This window comes from Hemiscyllium ocellatum, chromosome 2 (genome assembly GCF_020745735.1).
Source record: "Hemiscyllium ocellatum isolate sHemOce1 chromosome 2, sHemOce1.pat.X.cur, whole genome shotgun sequence".
NCBI lineage: Eukaryota > Metazoa > Chordata > Chondrichthyes > Orectolobiformes > Hemiscylliidae > Hemiscyllium > Hemiscyllium ocellatum.
The window spans coordinates 124,980,292-125,000,165 of NC_083402.1; positions in this window are offsets into that span (position 1 = coordinate 124,980,292).

A 19,874-nucleotide genomic window follows, 5' to 3' on the forward strand; every position below is an offset into this window, starting at 1 on the left:
TTCCAGTCTTCAGCCAATTCCATACATTCCACATTATATCATGGAATAGCTGGAACCGCTAGACAGTGAAAGGTCTATTGGTCCTGTCAACATTCCAGCAAGAGTACTGAAGACTAATATTCCACTTGCTGTGCCTCTAGCCAAGTGGTCCCATTTCAGCTACAACACTTGCAATAACCCAACAATTTTTAAAGTTGCCCAGGTATATTTCTGGCATGAAGAATGTCAGAGAGCTTGTCAAGACCAACACCAGACATACCTAAAAAGGAGGTTTCAATCTGAACTACAATGCAGGTCATTTGCATATCAAACAGTGGAAGTGAATTGTGATAGACAGAACTAAATGATCCTATGACCAATTGGTTAGATCTAAGCTCCTCAGTCTTGATACATCCAGTGTGAATGGCTGTGGATGATAAAACAAACTAACAGGAAGAGAAGTCTCCAAAAATATCCCCACTTCTATATGAATGGGGAGGCTAGAACATCAATGCAAAAGACAATGCCGAAGCAATTGCAATAATCTTTAGCCAGGAGTGTGGAGTGCCTCCTCCTGAGATCTTTAGCATCAGAGATACAATCTTCAGCCAATTCACTCCACTTGAAATCAAGAAATGACTGGAGACACTGGCTGCTAAAAAATTTGTGGACCCTGAGAATGTTCTGGCAAAAGTACTGAAAAGTTGTGCTCCAAATTTGCATCACCCCTAGTCAAGCAATTCTAGTACTCTAAAACACTGCTATATACTTGGCAATGTAAAATTACCATGCATTTCCTTTCCATTAAAAGCAGGATAAATTCAACCTGACCAATTACAATCTATTCTCAAGCATAAGGAAAGCAATGGATGGTGTCATTAACAATGCTATCAAGTGGCATTTAGTAATAACTGGTTCACTGATGTTCAGTTTCGATTCCTCCAGAGTCACTTAGACCTTGACTTCATGATAGTCTTGGTCCAAACATGTACAAAATAGATGAAGTGCAAAAGGAGGTAAGAGAGACTGCCATTGATATCAAGGCAGCATTTGATCGAGGATGGTGTCAAGGAACACTAGCAAAACTAGAGCCGATGGGAATCATGGAGAAAACTCTCCATAATTGAAGTTGTACTGAGCACAAAAAGGAAGATTGTATTTCTGGAGGTTATTCATCTAATTCCCAGGACAGAACTGCAGGGGTCCCTCAGTTAGTATCCTAGATCCAACTATCTTCAGCCACCTGCTGTTCACCATAAGTACAGTCACAAAAATGTTTGCTGATGATTATGCAATTATGGCATCATTTGTTGCACCTCAGATACTGAAACAAGTATGACCATGTGCAACAAGACCTGGAAAACATTTAGGATAAATAAATCTTTACAATCATGCACAGAGACCATCCATGTGTGCTCAACATGTTTAGAGACAAGCTTGAATTCTCTGCAAAGGCCCTCAAGAAGCTATACAATTTCAAGTAGAAAGTAGAAAGCTAACCAGAAAGAAAGAAATTCCTAATCCAAAGTGGATCATGTTCATATTCAATGTACATCAACTGTTCATCTAGATGGCAGGTGGAGGTTGCAAGTCCAATCATTAAGCATCGGAACCCCAAGATAGCATTCTCCAAAGCCTGACGTCTAGCTGAACGAAGGACCCGATACCCAGCATAAGCAAAACCAATGTAGTGTACAAAATCCCATGCAAGGACTGCACAAAACACTACATAGGACAAACAGGAAGACAACTAACGATCCGCATCCATGAACACCAACTAGCCACGAAACGACACGACCAGCTATCCTTAGTAGCCACACACGCACATGACAAGCAACATGAATTCGACTGGGACAACAGTACTATTATAGGGCAAGCCAAACAGAGAACAGCCAGGGAATTCCGAGAGGCATGGCACTCATCCACAGATTCTATCAACAAACACATCGACCTGGACTCAATATACCGGCCACTGCAGCGGACAGCAAGAACTGACAACCGGAAGCAGCAGAGACAAACCAGTATAAACGTCGGAGGAAACATCACAGAAGCGCTTCATAGAAAGCTCCCAAGCACTGGGGATGTCACCTAGACAGGGGACGAAACATTTGCAACACAAATTCCCAGCTCGGCGAACAGAACCACAACAAGATTTGCAAACCATGTCCTGCTCCAAGGGATTGAGCTGCATTCTCTCTAACATTTCCTGCCATTGAATGGACCTCTGTGATCCATGAATTGCAGCAGATTCCAGGACTGGAACATGTTGATCAGTGCGTGTTGTACCTCTGAGTCACTGTACAGCCTAGAGGGAATATTGCAAGAGACCACATACATCCTACATTCTAAAATAGCTTAGAATGGTGTAGGAAATTAATCCTTCTTTGACAAGCATTTTATGGAAGGTGTGTTGGGAATGGGGCAAAGTAAAATAAAATGCTAAATGCTTATGATTAACTGTTATTGGTTAAGTAGGGGTACTGTAAAAGAATTTGGATGGACATGTAGAGTAAAAGGTAATTGATTAGATTAGATTCCCTACAGAATGGAAACAGGCTGTTCGGCCCAGTAAGTCCACACTGACCGTCCGAAGAGAACCCACTCTATATTTACCCCTGACTAATGTACCTAACACAATGGGCAATTTAGCCTGGCCAATTCACCTGATCTGCACATCTTTAGAATGTGGAGGAAACCCACACAGACATGGGGAGAATGTACAAACTCCACACAGACAGTCGCCTGAGATGGGAAGCAAACCTGGGTCCCTGGCACTGTGAGGAAGCAGTGCTAACCACTGAGACACTGTGCCACCTCAAATTAATTGGAATCTTTATTCTAGCTATGGCTACTGAGCATGTGTAAATGGAACTACATCAATTGGGTTGTAGAGCTCCAAATAAGATGTCCTCTGTAACATCTTCAGTATATAGTTATTGAAATAACAACACAGAGGTCAGTATCTCATCATCATGTCACCCTTTATTTATACTTTGAGAGTCATTGACACTGATTCAGCTCCCACAGAGCCAGCTCTTAGAGTGAATAGAACCTCTAACACTCTTATTTATATTTGTCAGCCAAGACTCTCTAATTGGAGCAGCATAACAGCCCCAATCAGGGAACTCATATTCTATGAGGTCTACCTGGCTGACCTCTTTCCAGTCACTACATCCTTCCCCGTCTGAGGACATAGGACAGTATTTTTTGTAGTTCCTCTTCGGGAGTTTTAGCACCGGGTCAGTTCCTCCAACTCTGCTTCTGATAAGGGTGGTGTGTAATGCACAGTAGCTCACCTCTTGCGCCTGCAGCGTTTCAGAAGAAATTCATTCTCCTCTTCAAGCAGCAAAGGTGTCAAAGTGGTGACGTCCACCATATCCATCTGAAATTCCAAGATCTCTTCAATGCTTAATGGTGAGGGAGAACTCATGAGTTTCAGAACAGTTGGAAAGATAGTCGTGGAGTCAAACATGTTTTCCTCCTGCACTGTTTGTGAGTTTGCAGTTTTCATATGGTCCACATGCTTGCTCAGGACCATTGCACTGGTCTGAACTTTACACATTGACCATGCGTTTTACCCATGCAGGGCCATTCCCATGGTTCCTATGTTAAACTTAGTCCCCTGAAGTAAACTGTCTCACTTGCGATGCTGTTTCATCCTCTAACCCAGGTCTAGGAAGATCAGATTTAACTTGATGCAGAGTTTTCTTTCCATTAACAACCCTGCTGAAGATATCCCCGTAGTTGTATGAGGGTGGTTCTCTAATTAAACAGTAACCAGGACAGTTTAGTATCTAGTTAAGGTGTAGAATGTTTCTTTGAGCCCGCTGTCAAAGTTTGGACTGTTCTTTCTACGAGACCATTCAATGATGGGTGGCATGGATCTGTCCTGATATGATAAAGCAACTTTAGGAAATACTCAAATTCCCTGCTGGTAAACACTGCCCTGTTATTTGTGACCAAACCTTCTGAGACTCCATGTACTACAAATTATGCATCCAGTTTTTCTATTGTCATCCCCGTGTTTGATAAATGAAGATTATACACGTGCAGCCATTTTGAGTGGGTGTCCACAATAGCTAAGAACGTTGAGTACATGCAAGGACATGAATAGTCGATATGCAACCAAATTCAGGGTTTACCCAACCATTCCCACGAATGTGGGAGAGATGCTGGCGGTAATTTTTGACATTGTTGGCACTCTAGACACTGCCCAATCAACGCAGCTGTGCCTGCATCCAATCCTAGCACCAGATGTAACTTCTCACCAACAACTTCATTTTGGAAACCCCTGGATGATCCTTGTGGAGTTTAGCCAGTATCTGATGGTGACCTTTGCTCAAGACACTATTGTTTTCATAGTAACATGCCGTTCTCTTCTGTTATCTGGTCTCTCTGAGTCCAAAAATATTTCAATTCTGCTCATGACAGCCTGTTGGACTCCTCCATCAGCACCAGCCTTTTCAGTTTTGCCAGGACCAAATCTTTCTGTGACCCAAGTTTGATATTGTTAGCTGTGATTGGCAGTGTGTCTAGAAAATGGACTCTTCCAGTGGCAGCTCAAAGCATCCACAATTGCTACTTGGCCTCCAGTTAGTGTTTCAATCTGTAATTATACACATTTAGTATCAGAGCCCACCTCGGAATTTGGACTGACGCTATGGGCAGCATTGCCTTGTCCTCTTTAACAGCCTCGTCCTCTTTAATTAGACCTAGCAGGGGTTTGTGGTCAGTTATTATTACAAATGTACATCTGAAAAGGTATTGGTGGAACTTGCTGACTCTGAATATGACTGCCAAATCTTTTATTTACACCTCTGTACTAACCAAAGTTCTGGATGCATATGCTATTGGGTGTTCCTCTCCTTTGGGCTACCTATGAGCTAATGCTGTTGGGGGCCAACATTGCATGCCAATTCCAGATCATAGTGTGCCAACACCTTAGAGGATGATGGCTGTTTCTTCACTTCCCTGAAGACTATGGCATGGCTATTGCAACCATTTCCAAGGCAGACCTTCTTTTTAAGAGTTGATGTAAAGATGCCAGGATGGAGGCTAGATTATGTATGGACTTTCCATATTAGTTCACTAGCCCAAGGAAAGACTAAGCACCAGTACTGCTGTTGCAGCTACGGCACCATTGATCGCTCTCGCCTTATCTTCCAACGAATATAAGGTGCGACTGTTGGGGTGCCTGGAAAACATATTTTGTTCTTTTTAAGGCATACACCCATCTGGAAGAATCACTTCAGGATTATGTCCAAGTTCTCTAAACACTCCTTATTGATCTTGCCTGTTATTAGCATGCAATTTAGATATATGGCAACCTGGGATAATCCTTGTGAAATGTTCTCCATTGTCCACTGTAAAGTTGCAAGTCCCGTATATTGGTACAAACTCTTGTTGGTATTAATTGTAGCATATTTCTGAAATCCTCATCTAACCACAATTGCAAGTATACATGGCTCAAGTCCAGCTTTGTGAAGGACAGCCCCCTGCCAGCTTTGTGTATAAATCTGCTGTGAATTGTGTATTGATTGGGTATTGGATTTTGGATTGAGTATTTATTCAGCTGTGAAAAGCGGTTTATCATTTGTTTGAGATCCCCTCAAAGGCAAACTGACCCATTGGACTATACAATCAATGTAAGTGGTGTCCCCAATTGAGCAAATGGTTTGATGTACTGGTTTGATGATTTCTTCACTTTCCAGCCTTTTGATTTCTGCCTCTACTTTTGTCGGTAAGGCAAAAGGCACTGGTCAAGCCTTGCAGAATCATGTAATTGCTTCCTGGTCAACGTACAAGTTGGCCTTCACTCCTTTCATAATCCTTAGACCTTCCTGAAAAATCTTTGGGTACTTAATTCGGATTTCACTCAGTCAGCCACTTTTAATCAAAAAATGTTAAACTAATCTAGGTGTATCTTTCTCAAACAATTTCACCTCATCAAGCTTGGGCCTGAGGGTTTTATTAAATTAGTGGTAACTGAACCAGCTGCTTCTCATAAGAACCAAAGTTGTAGTCTAATTTAGGTTCTCAATCTAGCCAAGGACTTTTGAAAACTTAAGTGATGGTGTCCAGAGTGAATTTTGTGAATGACTGGTTCTCCAATTACTGAAATGGCTGCATTGCATTAGAACTGGGTCACAATTTAACCATAAGACCATAAGACCATGAGATATAGGAGTGGAGGTAAGGCCATTTGGCCCATTGAGTCCACTTACCTGCACTCTCCCCGTAGCCTTTAATTCCTTGCGAGATCAAGAATTGATCAATCTCTGCCTTGAAGACATTTAACATCCTGGCCTCCACTGCGCTCCATGGCAATGAATTCCACAGGCCCACCACTCTCTGGCTGAAGAAATGTCTCCTCATAACCAAATGTTTATTTTGATTGGTTTTGATTTAGATGTTGCTAAGCAATTTAATTGTTTCAAACCAGAAGTAGGTGGACTTTCCAGGGTATGCACTTTCCTGGATACTGACCTATGAGTTCTTTTACTCAGTGTAGGTCTAGTGGGGCTCTTTTGCTGTCTCAAGTTCACGTACCCATAGCAACTACAATGGCTTGCCAGTCTGGATCCTGAAGAAACTTTTAATAATTTGGCCAAGGTTTGACTTAGTTTTGGGGTTTTGCTGTGGGTTGACCTAGAGTCCCCCTGTTCAGGATTGTCCTGAGTGAGGTTATGCAATTGCTTTCACGCAAGTGGTTTTTCCAAAGGTCAGTCAGATGAGCAAGGGTGTCCCCTTCCATCTGAATATCATGCAACTCAAATGCCCCCCTTACTGCATTTTGCAAAGAAAAAGCCTGTGGTAGTGCATGTTTGAAGTCCAATTTGGCTTCAGCTGGTAGCTAGAAGCTAGTATCTTTTACATGGCTACATCATTAATCCCACATACCAAACAGTATTGTAGCATCTCGTTAAGTGTTAAACAAAGTTACATGCCTCTGCCAGTCACTTTAACCGAATCAAAAATCCCAATAAAAATTCCCCTGGTTCTCGAATTGTCAACTAAAACTGATAGCATCTCAGAATTAGAGGAGGCTTGAGGTCATAACATTCCTTAACTAAATCCATCATTTCTTGAAAGGTTTAAGTATTTGATGGCTCAGAGAAAGTTAGGCTCCTAATAACTGAAAAAGCTGCTGCTTCACAAGCCTCCAGGAAAATTACCTGTTGCTTTTTGTCTGTCCCACTGTCATTTTCTTGGAAACAAAATAACACATTCTCTCCACATACTGGGCCCAGTCATCTATGGCAGGATTGAAAGAATCAAGCTTCCCAAATATCGTCATGATGCCAGAGGTGCTTACCCCAACAATTGTCATGAGCAAGTTTTTTCAGGAGCATGCTTTTCTCTCATCGATACTGAAATAACCCAGAGAAGTCAATATCCCATCACTAAGTCACTTTTTATTTACACATGGGGAATCTTTGACACTGATCCAGCTTGCTCAGAGCCAGCTCTGAGAGTGAATAGAACCTCTGACTCTCCTGTTAATACCTGTCAGTCCAAATTGGGACTGTTAATCTGGTCCAATCAGAGAACTCATTCTATGACATCCACCTGGCTGATCTTGTTACATTCACTACAGTTATGTTCTTGTTGCCATGAATCACGAAAGTGTAGATCTCACATTTCTTCAATTTTTAGTGTCAAGGTTAGGGCATCTCAGAAACAAGAGTGCTTTAGGTTTTTTAGTATGGTTTGATGGTAGGAGTTACTATAACAAAATGACAAAGTTTTCAATATGTGCAGAGAATGGAACAGATTTACAACCAGTCTCAAAAAGAATTAAAATCATTTGTGGGAGGTGAACAATCAGCATAAAACTGTATCCCTTAAATCCTCCCACTCAGAACTGAATGTGGAAAAAATGATTTTTTGTTTAGCCACCAAAAACAGTGAGAAAAAAATAACATCCTGATTGGTGGACCAATCAATGCCATACTGTTACATCCCATTCACAAATAAACACAATGAAAAACAATCACTTTCCTGTTCAACGCCTGGAAGAAATTATTAATGCAACTCTTTACATAGATAGAATATTCTCATCCTCAAACTATGTTTCCCGCAGTGGAATTATTAAAGGATTGGTTGCTAAGTTGTTGTATGTTATGTTGGGCCAGCCCACACTCCCTTTTTCTTTCAATTGTTCACACTCCCTTTATATTTTTCCAAAAAATTCACACCACCTTTTGTTTTCAATAACTGGCAAGCCAAAACAAGCATGGAGTCAGATATTTAAAAAAATAAAAGAAAGACAACATGCAAAATAAATGCTGGTCCCTACAAAATTTCTCCAAATTTACATAAATGATTTTCAGTGATGGTAAGCAGAATGGTCCTAGGACTGCATGAGTGTTCCTGTGTGTTGTGTGTTTCTCCATCTGTCCCTGGAGTGTTTATTCATCTCCTGCCAAAACCTGCACTAAAAATAAATCACTATCCTGGGTGGTATTCTTCATCCAGGAAGCCAGTCCAAGAATTGTCTGGGTTACAGTACAGCACACTGCAGCTGGCCAAATGTCCAATGATCAGTGGGCTTATCCCAGGCTGGCACCCATTATAGATCTAAAGTAATGATTACACAGACTGCCCTTGCAAATGAGATGCTCAAACATTGACCCAGTGAACTCCAAAAGCAGTTAAATGTTGATAGCCTTCAGGATTTTTGCTCATCGAGATTTCAGAACCAACATCTGTAGGAAGGAGTTTTTTTTTACTATAGCATGTTGGATTTTAAAAATCAGAATTAAAATGAAGGGCATTCAAATCAGTTCAATGCGTAATTCACTGCCTTGCCTACTTCTGAGACATCCAATATGGAAAAGCCCACAATACTTGCTTTGACTCTTGGTAAGTCACCTGACCTCATTTGCGGCAGAATAGATGCTAGGACAATCGGAGATTACTATGAATGGTCTCAACATTCTGGGGCTAGAGAAAGGAACCAATCAGCTAAGAGTTTGGCTCATGATGGCAGGACTGAGAGTTCCAAACTTTTGGAAAAGATTGAACAGATTGGGACTCTTATCTTTAGAAATTATAAGACTGAGGGGTGGCCTTAAAGAGGTTTTAAGTGTTATGAAAGGAAGATGTAGATGTGAAAAAGACCTTTATACATGTGGGGGAGAACAGAACCATACACATTGGCATAGGTTAATCAAATCCAATAGGGAATTGAAGAGAAACTTCTTTATCCAGAGAGTAATGAAAATGTGGAACCCATTATATAGGAAATCATTGAGCTACATAATGTATTAGAGGAAGCTGGATGAACACAGTGGGGAGAGGGAATAAAAGAATATGCTGATAGGGTGAAATGAAGAGGGGTGGGAAGATGTTCACATGGAGCATAAACAAACAAACAGAAATGGCTTGTTTCTGTGCTGTACATACTGTGGAATATATTATCATCACTCTTCATTGGAACCTGTTCAAAAGTAAGGGCACTTGGGTGTGAGCCTCTAAACTGCCTTTACAGTCTTTATCCATGCTAAATCCATCATTTGTATGGCATCAGCTTTTAGCAAGTGGACATTGGCTTTTCCAGACTTTCATTAAAGGTTAAATTATGAGGAAAAATTACACAAATTGAGGCTGTATTCACTGGAATTTACAAACTTGAGGGGTGACTTGATCAAGATTTTCAAAATAATAGGAGAACAAATAGAGAAGAGCTATGTCCATTGTATAACAGAATTGCCAAGCCTCTAAGCAGTGAAATTATGACGCACTTCCACTTTGGAAAGGGTTGTAGAAAATTAGAAATCTCTTTCTCAATCTGCAATTGAAACAAGTTCAATTGTAAACTTTAACTCTGAGATCAAGAGATTTCTGTTAATCACAGGTAATAAGGAACTTGAGCCTGAGGCAGATGTGATTAGCTCATGGATCAGCCATGAGCTCATTGAGTGGCAGAACAGGCCAAGGGGTTGAATGTCCTCTTCTATTCCTTTATTCCTTCAGATGTTATGTCCTATGAGTCACAAATGTGACCCATTCTTGGGCAATTCATGGCCTGCTTCAAATTCCGATCCTCAACTGAACAACTTCCAGCCGCCTTGTGAGTTCAGGATCAACGGATGCATTCAGACTTGAATGGCAGTGTTTCTCTTCTTAAGAACAGACTGCTGTCAAATCAGGAATAAAGCACCTAGTAACCCACCATCCAAATCAAAAAGAAATGGAGAAACGTTTGGCAAATATAGTTGCGGTTAGTGGGGGAACCAGGTTGGATATATTCCAGCTAGTAAAACTGTCCTTAAAATTCCTATAATACGTAAAGTAAGCACTTTCATGCAACCCAATAAAAGGCTTTCACCATATACTGCTACATCCATTTAAGAACACTTAATAAGGAATGATACAGAGGTGTTTCAGTTGAGATGTGTATGAGAAAATCATGTTACAGTAGCAACTTCTTATATTCTGATAGCTGATATCTTAGCCAGAGTCTTGCAATCACTGTGTGCAGGAAAATTGGACTTTTACTTTAGAGATGACCATTAATGTTCCCTATTATTATCAGAAAGGATTGCTTTATACTGACGTCAGTGTAGTGCTGGTACTACAACTTCCCATAGCAAAAGCAGTGTGTGTACACAGTAGATGATTGCTTTTGGTTGGCAGAGATTGGAACTTTGCAAACTAGTAGCTCAAATACTTCACTCACACTTATTCAGCAGCAGTTTTTAAAAGAAAGTCAAAACTCCCCTTAAAGAACCCATAAACTGCCAAAGGCCACATACTCTTCAGAAAATTCTCCAGTTCTCCATCCGATCTTAGAGTCAAAATGCCACTAAAATTATTACCCATTTGCTTGCATAACTGATTCATAGTTACTGCATTTCAAGATTCTTTATACATTTTGCCATAGATAGACTTAAGGAGAAGTTGGCTTAAATGTTGTTTTTTTTAAAAAAAAGCAATGCGTATTCGCAAGAGACTTTTTAAAAGATGAAGAATGGCTAGTGCATGCCATACAGAAGTTGACTTTCCCTGGAAACTAAATAATAAACGATTTGTTACCCTGTCTAGATAATTAGTGGAATATTATCCTCCATTCTATTTCAAAATTCTTTCATTTCCATCTGGCTGTGAAACAGAGATTAAGGGGAGAAATATAGTCAGAGGAAAGCAATGTTGTTTTTGGAGAATATAGGGATCATGATCTCAAACAACTTAAGGTATAGACTGCAAGATACTGTGCAGCAACTTGTCAAGGCGATGTGCCTACAATATGACCTTTCAGCCCCTTAAGCTCTACCATTTACAAGGCTAAGAGCAGCATACAAATTAGGAACACGCTCAGGGATCCCCTCCAACCTGCATGTCAAACTGATTTTGAACTATATTGCTGCTTCTTCACTGTTGCAGTGTCTAAATCCAAGAATTTCCTTTCTAATAGCACAGTGGGTGTACCTCCACCACATCGATTGCAACAGTTCACTGTAGCAACTCACCACCACCTTCTCACGGTCAATTAGGGATGAGCAATAAATGCTGGCTCAGCCAATGACATCTATATCCTAAGAATGATTAAGAAACATCAAGAGACTACCTGATTGGAAACTCCAGCTTTGAGCTTGAGTCATTAGCAAAGGTTTAAATTGATTAAGATAGCAAGACAATGTCAAGCATTTATTATTTGTATATTATGTGAAGTTAAGCTTCTGTGAATGCTCTGAGGGATTCTGATTTTAATTGTTTTTCTGTAAGGGTACCACAGGGCTGACTAATTTAAATCAAAGTGAAGTTCACCTAATGTTTGTTCAGTGAGGCTTGGAGAGATGCATTTCTAAAAGGAAAGGAAGCCTATGAGAGAGTTTGTGGTTGGCATCTCTTGAACTGTGACAGGAGATATTGCAGGGTTCAGAAAAGATTTAAAAGGATATTTGCAGGATTGGAGGATTTGAGCTATTCGGAGAGATTAAAGAGACTGGGGCTTTATTCACTGGAGAGTCTGAGGCTGGGGAGTGAGATTATAGAGATTTATAGAATCATGAGAGGCATGGATAAGGTGACGAGCCAAGTTCTTTTTCCCAAGGTAGGGGAGTCCAAAACTACAGGGCATAGGTTTAAAGTGAGAGGGGAATGATTCAAAACGGACATGAAGGGCAATTTTTTCACACAGAGGTGGTACTGTATGGAACAAGCTGCCAGAGGAAGTGGTGGAGGCAGGTACAATTATAACATTTAAAAGGTATCTGGATAGGTATGCGAATAGGAAGAGCTGAAAATGTGTTGCTGGTTAAAGCACAGCAGGTCAGGCAGCATCCAAGGAACAGGAAATTCAACGTTTCGGGCAGGATGAAGGGCTTTGGCCCGAAACGTCGAATTTCCTGTTCCTTGGATGCTGCCTGACCTGCTGTGCTTTAACCAGCAACACATTTTCAGCTCTGATCTGCAGCATCTGCAGACCTCACTTTTTATACGAATAGGAAGAGGTTGGAGGGGTATGGGCCATATGCTAGAAAATAGGACTAGATCAGTTTAGGATATCTAGTTGGCATGGACAAGTTGGACCAAAGGGTCTGTTTCCGTGCTGTATAAATCCAAAAGGACATCAGATGGAGGATACTCTCAAACCTCTTTCAGTTTCCTGTTGAAGAAGAGCTGCAAATTTGGCTGCCAAGAACTAGAATGCCTCTTTTGATTGGAAATTCCTTCTGCTTATGTGGAATAAATCATCACTTCAACTGCTATTCCATTCTTTAAGTAGGCTGACTTCAGGTGGGAGCAACTGTAGAATCTGAATTTGCATTAAGATCTAAATCTGCTTATATTAAGGCATTAAGCTGAGATGGAAATTGGCAGATCAATAATGGTTGCACTGAGAGCTTCTGATGCAATGATTAAGTGAACACCAATGGTTAGCTTTCACTCTATTCCTAATATATCCTTCCTTTCCTTTCTCCTTTATGCATTTTGGAGGCATTACCTCATTAAGGAGCCTACTTGGTCACCTGTCATAATACATTCTTACAAAACCAAACTTCTGCAAGTTGGAAATGTACAATTTGACCACACATGAAAAATAGAACAATTAAACCTGGCATTTAATGATCCTTCAACAGAATGATAATGAAGTGTCACAATCTGAAATTGTAATTTAATGGAAATGTATAGGTATTGACTCAATAAAAATTTAATCTGTTTCTGTTTGTCTCCACAAATGCTGTCAGGCCTGTTGAGTATTTCTCAGTATTTGCTGTTTTTATTTCATACATTCCTTTATGTTGTTCAATATTAAATTTTCTCTCATCGTGTTTCTGTAAAGTATATTCCCAGAAGGAAAATAACAGTTAAACTAGTAACTGAGATACACTGGTCTTATACTATAAAATGAAGGCCCAGCAAGACCAATATGGCTCATTTTGCAGTATTAATGGTTTTTACTGTTTTTCTTTCTGGTTTGGGACATTGTCCTACATTAAAGGTGTTATATAAATGTAATTGTTGTTGTTTTGGCAGTGCACAATGCCTCAGTCCTACATTTAACTGTGATGCACTATGTCCAATAGATGTATAGATCTCAGGATACTACAATTCAGGATATATGTGCTTGATGTCCATCAATAACAGAGCTGTCAAGCATTGAATTGTTAGCTCTTTAGATTTAGATCAGGGCCATCTAATGTAGATGCTCTACACCTCTACAAATCTATGACACTTATTATTATGAGAGCTGGAATCAATGAGACAGCAAGTGTTTATAATATAAATATATTTTCCCACCAACTACTGTTTCACTTCCAAAATAAATAACAAAAAGGCATTATATGAATCCATACAGTAGAAACGGGCTGATGCAGCAGCCTGCATGGTTGACTTTGAGTGGGACACTATGATCAGGGCTATAAGCCAGTCCAAAATAACTCACAATTGAATGATCTTGTCCTTTCATGAGCACTCAAAACACATCCTGATTCTGATTAGAGTATCTGCATAGTATGTTTACTTGAAAAGAAAACCTCCTGAGACAGCTGCTAAAAGGATAACATTTGGCCAAATTCCTTTCCACTTACGTGCCAGAAAAATTTGTGAACAATGCAAAAATATTTTGTGTCCTGACAGATTAAATCATCAGTGTATCCTCAGCGGGTCCCTGCATCTCCTCTGCCAGGAATTGAGAATGGAGGAGAGACAGAATAAAGGGCAAAGATTTACAGAGCTACAGACAAGATCCAGGAGAAATGGGATTAATTGAACAGCTCTTTCAAAGAGCCAGCATGATCACACAGGACTACATAGCCTCCTCTGCACTGTACGATTTCCTTGTCTTTCATTAACATTGCCAATGAAATGGGATTGTTCTTTCACAAGTCCAACTGAGCCATTACTGGCTCTATTTCTGAGTTTATGAAAATTGAGGTGGACTTGCAATTTACAAATTGAAATTGTTCTGCAAAATCTATTCTGACTTGTATTCCTTCTTGCTTTCTGTAGATATTGGCATCATTCACTCTCAGTCCCATGGGTACCATTCACTCAATTGGATATTCTCAAGGATGTACCTTGTCAGTGAAAGTAAGCAGGTTTTTGACTGAATGGGGTGCATGTTGGAGAAAGGATCACAGCAAAACTATCACTGTATCACTGCCTGTAATAGCTCTGCCACAATGTCCCTCTCCTTAGCCTAAGGGTGATGAAGTAGATCATTCTGCCTCAGCACTGCCTGAGAATCAAATCTGGGACCTCCTACTCTATATGGTTTAATCTGTTTCCTATATCCATTCATGCAACCAAGGAGGCCCAACCCTTGTCCATATGGGCTGCAGAGGTACATACTGAGTTGTCTTGGGCCTCTACCATTCACATTCATTTGGATAGCTGGTGCTGCTGTTACAACAAATTTGTGGGTTCTGATTTAGGGTTTGTGTGGCAATGAAACTGTACCACTAAAAAATGATCTCTCCAAATCACCAGTGCCACAGAATTCATAAGCGACAAGGCAGTGAATAAGACATATGGAGCAAAATAGGGCCAACATGCTTTGACTTTGAAGAGCAGGTTGCCAAACCTCAGGGGTCACATGTGGCCTGCACCAAGCCATTGGGAGAACAGTTTACAACCATTAATATTGATTCAGTGATGGAAAGCAGCAAAACAAAGCAGTGGTAGCATTTAATAATCAAATCCATGCCATTGCCTGTCAGAAGGGATGAGTGCAGGCGCTAATGAGAATAATTAACATAACTGCCTGACAATTGTCTGTTCCGGTGCCTGCAGACCATGAGCTGATAAAACCACAGTTTTGCTGTGTTGGAAAATCTCCAGGGTAAACATTTCCAAAGGGTTGTTTTATTTTGTCACCATTCTTAAGCACACAATACATGTGAGGGTTTATTCATATATCCATTCTGGCAGATATCCAGCTGAGGTGAAATTTATTCTGAACTGTTTTGTGCTTTATTTATTATGCTGCAATCAAGTAAAATGGTTCAAGTAGGTAAATTCAGCAATCCCACACTCCCAGTATTAGGCTGCACTCAAAGGGAACATTAGTTTATGACAGGTCTTCAACTCTCTGGTATTAATTCTCCAACCAGCTTACTCTTTAACTGTAGTTTAATGCTGGAATTGAAGGCAAAGTAACTTCCCATAAATAATCCAAAAGCAACCACTATGAAGATTTGCAACATATATATAAATGGTCTTTAAAATCCAACTCAGCTATGAAATTTTAGAAAAATATTGTCAGGTTATTGGAAGATGGTCCACTTATGAAATTCCTGCCAATCAAAATGGTAAAATGCCCATGTCCCTTGAAATTAATCATTCCAGAACAGAATTTTGGGATACCTCAGGTTTTGCTAAGCATGCAAATAGTGAGGGGGAAATCTGTCTTTTTATTTAAAATCTCACATTACCCACTCCATTTTTCCAGGACAACTGATCCTTTACTATGCATATAACAGATACCATAGCTGACGGGAGTTTTGCTCCATATTGGCAGATTTCTGGAAGAGAAGCATCAGCGTTCCTTTTTATTGCTAACTTGCTAATTTGCTGGACTTATCCAACGGCTAAAATTTTGATCTGCCGGACATGGATGTGACAGCATTCTTTGCTAATCAACTGCCTATTTCTGCATGAAGTCATAGTAATAGCATCACATGGGAATGGGATCACAGAGGAACTTGTCCATGAGCTCCAACCCTGAGAGTTTCTGTCAATGAAGACATAGTCCATAACTAAAATACCATCCTCACATGAAGCTGAAAGACATTACGAACAGCGACAGATAGTGGAGAGTGATTACACAGAGCCAAATCTTCTTCCCATCAGTAATTCAATTGAATGTAGACATGAGTGCAGAACATATCTTTTCACCTTTTTTTAAATAAAAAGTGTGGAGACAGCATACCCCATAATCTTGGGGGCTCTATTGTTGCTGATGTCATGGATTTTTATATCAGTTGAACCCCTCAATTAGATTTCTGCTATATAATCATTCCCAGACTATCCATTATTTATTCTCTCTGTGCTGAATTCTGAACAGTGCAGGATACAATGTAATTAGATGGTTTCTGGAATCATGTCGTTGATTTTGCCTATCACAGCAGGTAATTATACCTTTCTTGTGACATCAGTATGTATTACCTTCAACTATCCAAAAAATAACTATAAACAGCTGATGCATTTGGAAGCTTTCCACAGCAATGGCTGGATTGTAACACAATCATTTGATCCTTCACGCATGTACTAAGCAGGCATTGGGAAAGGAAACAAAGTCCGAAGTTCAGACTCTATTGGATATTGCTGATATTCATAAACCTGACATCTTCAAAACCTATTAAGTGACTGACAGTCTTATACATCCCATAGATGTGTCTCCAATAGTGATGCACACTGGAAATGCATTGGTATGTTTATACATTCCACATGTCATAGCAAGGGGGCTCCCCAGTGTGTGCGAAAAAAAGTCAGCCTTGAACCAGCCTTATAAGATCATTCAATCATTCTAGATTGTGTTGCCGAAATGATGCTTTATGTTTACACAAGCTCTTGGAGACGACAACACAAATTCATTTTTCAAGAAAAAGTCATTATACAGCTAAGAAAAACTTAATACTACATCACATTTACTGATCATGCTGCCTGGAAAATTTTCTTTAATATAGATTCTTTGCAAGTCTATACCTTCACCCACTCCAAGAAAAGTTACGTTATAAGTAAGTTGAGTATGGAGAGTTAATTGACAACCATCACAGGATGTGTGATCACTGCTCCTCAGGTTCAAAATAAATCCATTGAATAATGGAGGGAGACATTTAATTATCTCTTTTGACTTTCTTCCCAACACTCTTTATTCAATCAGCTCACACACAAAAGGAGCAGTGCACAGCCATCTAAAAATAAGTCAGGGTAACACATTTTCAATGAGGTCCACTAATTGTTTAGTGAATTGAGGTGATTTGATTATGTCAGACCCATGTGAATACTTGGTTCCCAAAATACAGCTCTGACCCAGCTGGCTGGAAGCTGAGTGTTAATCTGCCAGGATTTGCTGCCAGGAACACCTGTTTTTAGTAAGCTTTTGAGCTGTTGGCCTGAGTGAATCCCTGCACTTGGCTTCCAAAAGACTTTGGGGATTTTTTGGTCTAGCATAATATAAAAGCGCCTTTAATTCAATGCATCAATAGGTTGCACTGATCAGGAAAGGCTGGGATTACCTGGTTTCAGCCAGTGCAGTAAGTGGGCTATTTAGCCACATTATTCCTAGAACATGGAAAGGAAGGATTTGCACTCATTTATCATTGCCTAAGCATACACATGCACACAGGTACATGTGAGTGCAGTAATGAGAAGGACTGGAACTGCCCTCATTGGAAAAAAAACAGGGCAACTTCTGGATTTTGATGTACACTTCCAAGCAACCTGTCAAACTGAACCCTGGGCTAAAGAAGGCAGAGTAAACCTCATCTAGAATTTTTTTTTTCGTTATAGACTTGATGAACGAAATGCCGAGTTGTGGACTTGTATGACTTTACAAATTACCATTTGTCATGAATGTGTAGTTATACGTTTGACTTGTGTAAAATATGTCCCCTGCTGACATATCCATTCTGGGCCTCCTCCGCTGCCTACAGAAAGCTCCCTGCAAACTGGAGGAGGAACATCTCAATTTCCAACTCGGGAACCTACAACCACACAGCACAAACACTGAATTCACCAGTTTCCAAATCTCCCCTCCCGCCACTCCATCTCATCCCAGATCTGTCTCAGATCCGTCCTCTTGACCTGACCTACTTGTCCATCTTCCTTCCCACCTATCCATTCCATACTTTCCACCAACCTATCACCATCACCTTCTACCTTCGCCCAACTATTGCCATCCCACCTACCTTTCACGTAGCCCCACCTTCCCCATTTATTTCTCAGCTCCCTTCCCTGTCCCCAGTCCTGAAGAAGCATCCTGCATGAAACATTGACTCTCCTGCTTCTCTGGTGCTGCATGACCTGCTGTGCTTTTATCCAGCACCACATTTACCAACTCTGATGCGCAATGAAAGCTGATTTATCTTTAAAATACATGTAAGGGCAGAATACTCCCTCCTGAGGAGTGTCAGATAAGGTGGCAGGTACAATAGAATTAGACAAGTTAATACTCACTCATTTTCTCCCAACTGAGAAATTCCAGTCGGAAAGCCCATACCCAAACTTCCTGACTTGCTGCCAATTAAGGCTGTTAAGTGGTCAATTAATGAACATTTAAGGGTCTCATACAACCTGGGCTGCAAATAATTCAGCTCCCAGTGGAACAAAAAAACAGTCAGCCTAACTGAGTGGTAAATTAGTGCACGCAGGCTGTAAAATGTGGGGAGGCTAATCATCTGCAACAATTTGTGCAAGACTGAGAGACCTGACCGAGAGCAGAGCTCTACATTCTGTGATCCAATACCCTGTCCTCATTTCTGCTGACCACACTACCTATTTAATACCCCATTGCACCCACCATGCCTTTCCTGCCCAACACCTAATACTAGATACAACTCCCACAAAATCAACACTTACTTTGCTTGTCCCTGATTCTCCAAATTGGGGGTGGGTGGGGGAGTTGGCGCTGGTTCCCACCAGCAACCACAGCTTTTCTTGCTTTGACACTGCCAAGTTCTGAAGATGTAGCCTCTGATTGGTCAGCAGCTCTGGGCTGGTAGAGCATCTTACTTCATAGAGGCCCACCAGCAGCCAATCAGTTGCCTCGTTGATGTCTAATGTAGCAGACCTTCTGAACAATAGACGTTACAGGTTCTCTCCACTCAATATTCTTATTCATTCAACTTGATCCAAAAAGGGTGAAATGCCACCCAGGAATCTGACAAAATAACTCCCGGCTGATTCCCTTGGGAATTAAACAGCAACCCTAATCAGACAATCAGATAATATAATCATAGGCAGCCAGCACAAAAGTCCATTAAATAATTTAAACAGCCCAAGGCTGTGCATTGAATCTTATAAAGATGCATAAACAACCATTTTCAAGAGAATATTCCACTGAACATCATGTGAGAGAGAGAAAGACATCTTGAGACAGCAATTGGTTCTCAACAGGGATTCTAAGAGACGAGTCCTGGACTGCTATGCTGAATTGGTAGTCGGTCGCGAAGGATGGCTGCAGCGATGGTCAGTGGTGGAGCAGCGGTCAAGATTGAAGCCTTGCAAGTGGTGGCGGAGCATGGCATGCCTGATGGAGGTCAGAAGCAGGTCTTAGCCCAGTGCAGGGGAGAGTGAGCCCTCTTGAGAAAGCCCAGCTTGGAGCTTCTGCAGGCCTGGGACTGTAATGTTTGACTTTTTGACTTTTTGACTTTATTTCTTTATTTTTCTACTTTAACACAAAGAAAACTGTAGTGCTGAACTTTTAAACATTTCTTTATTTT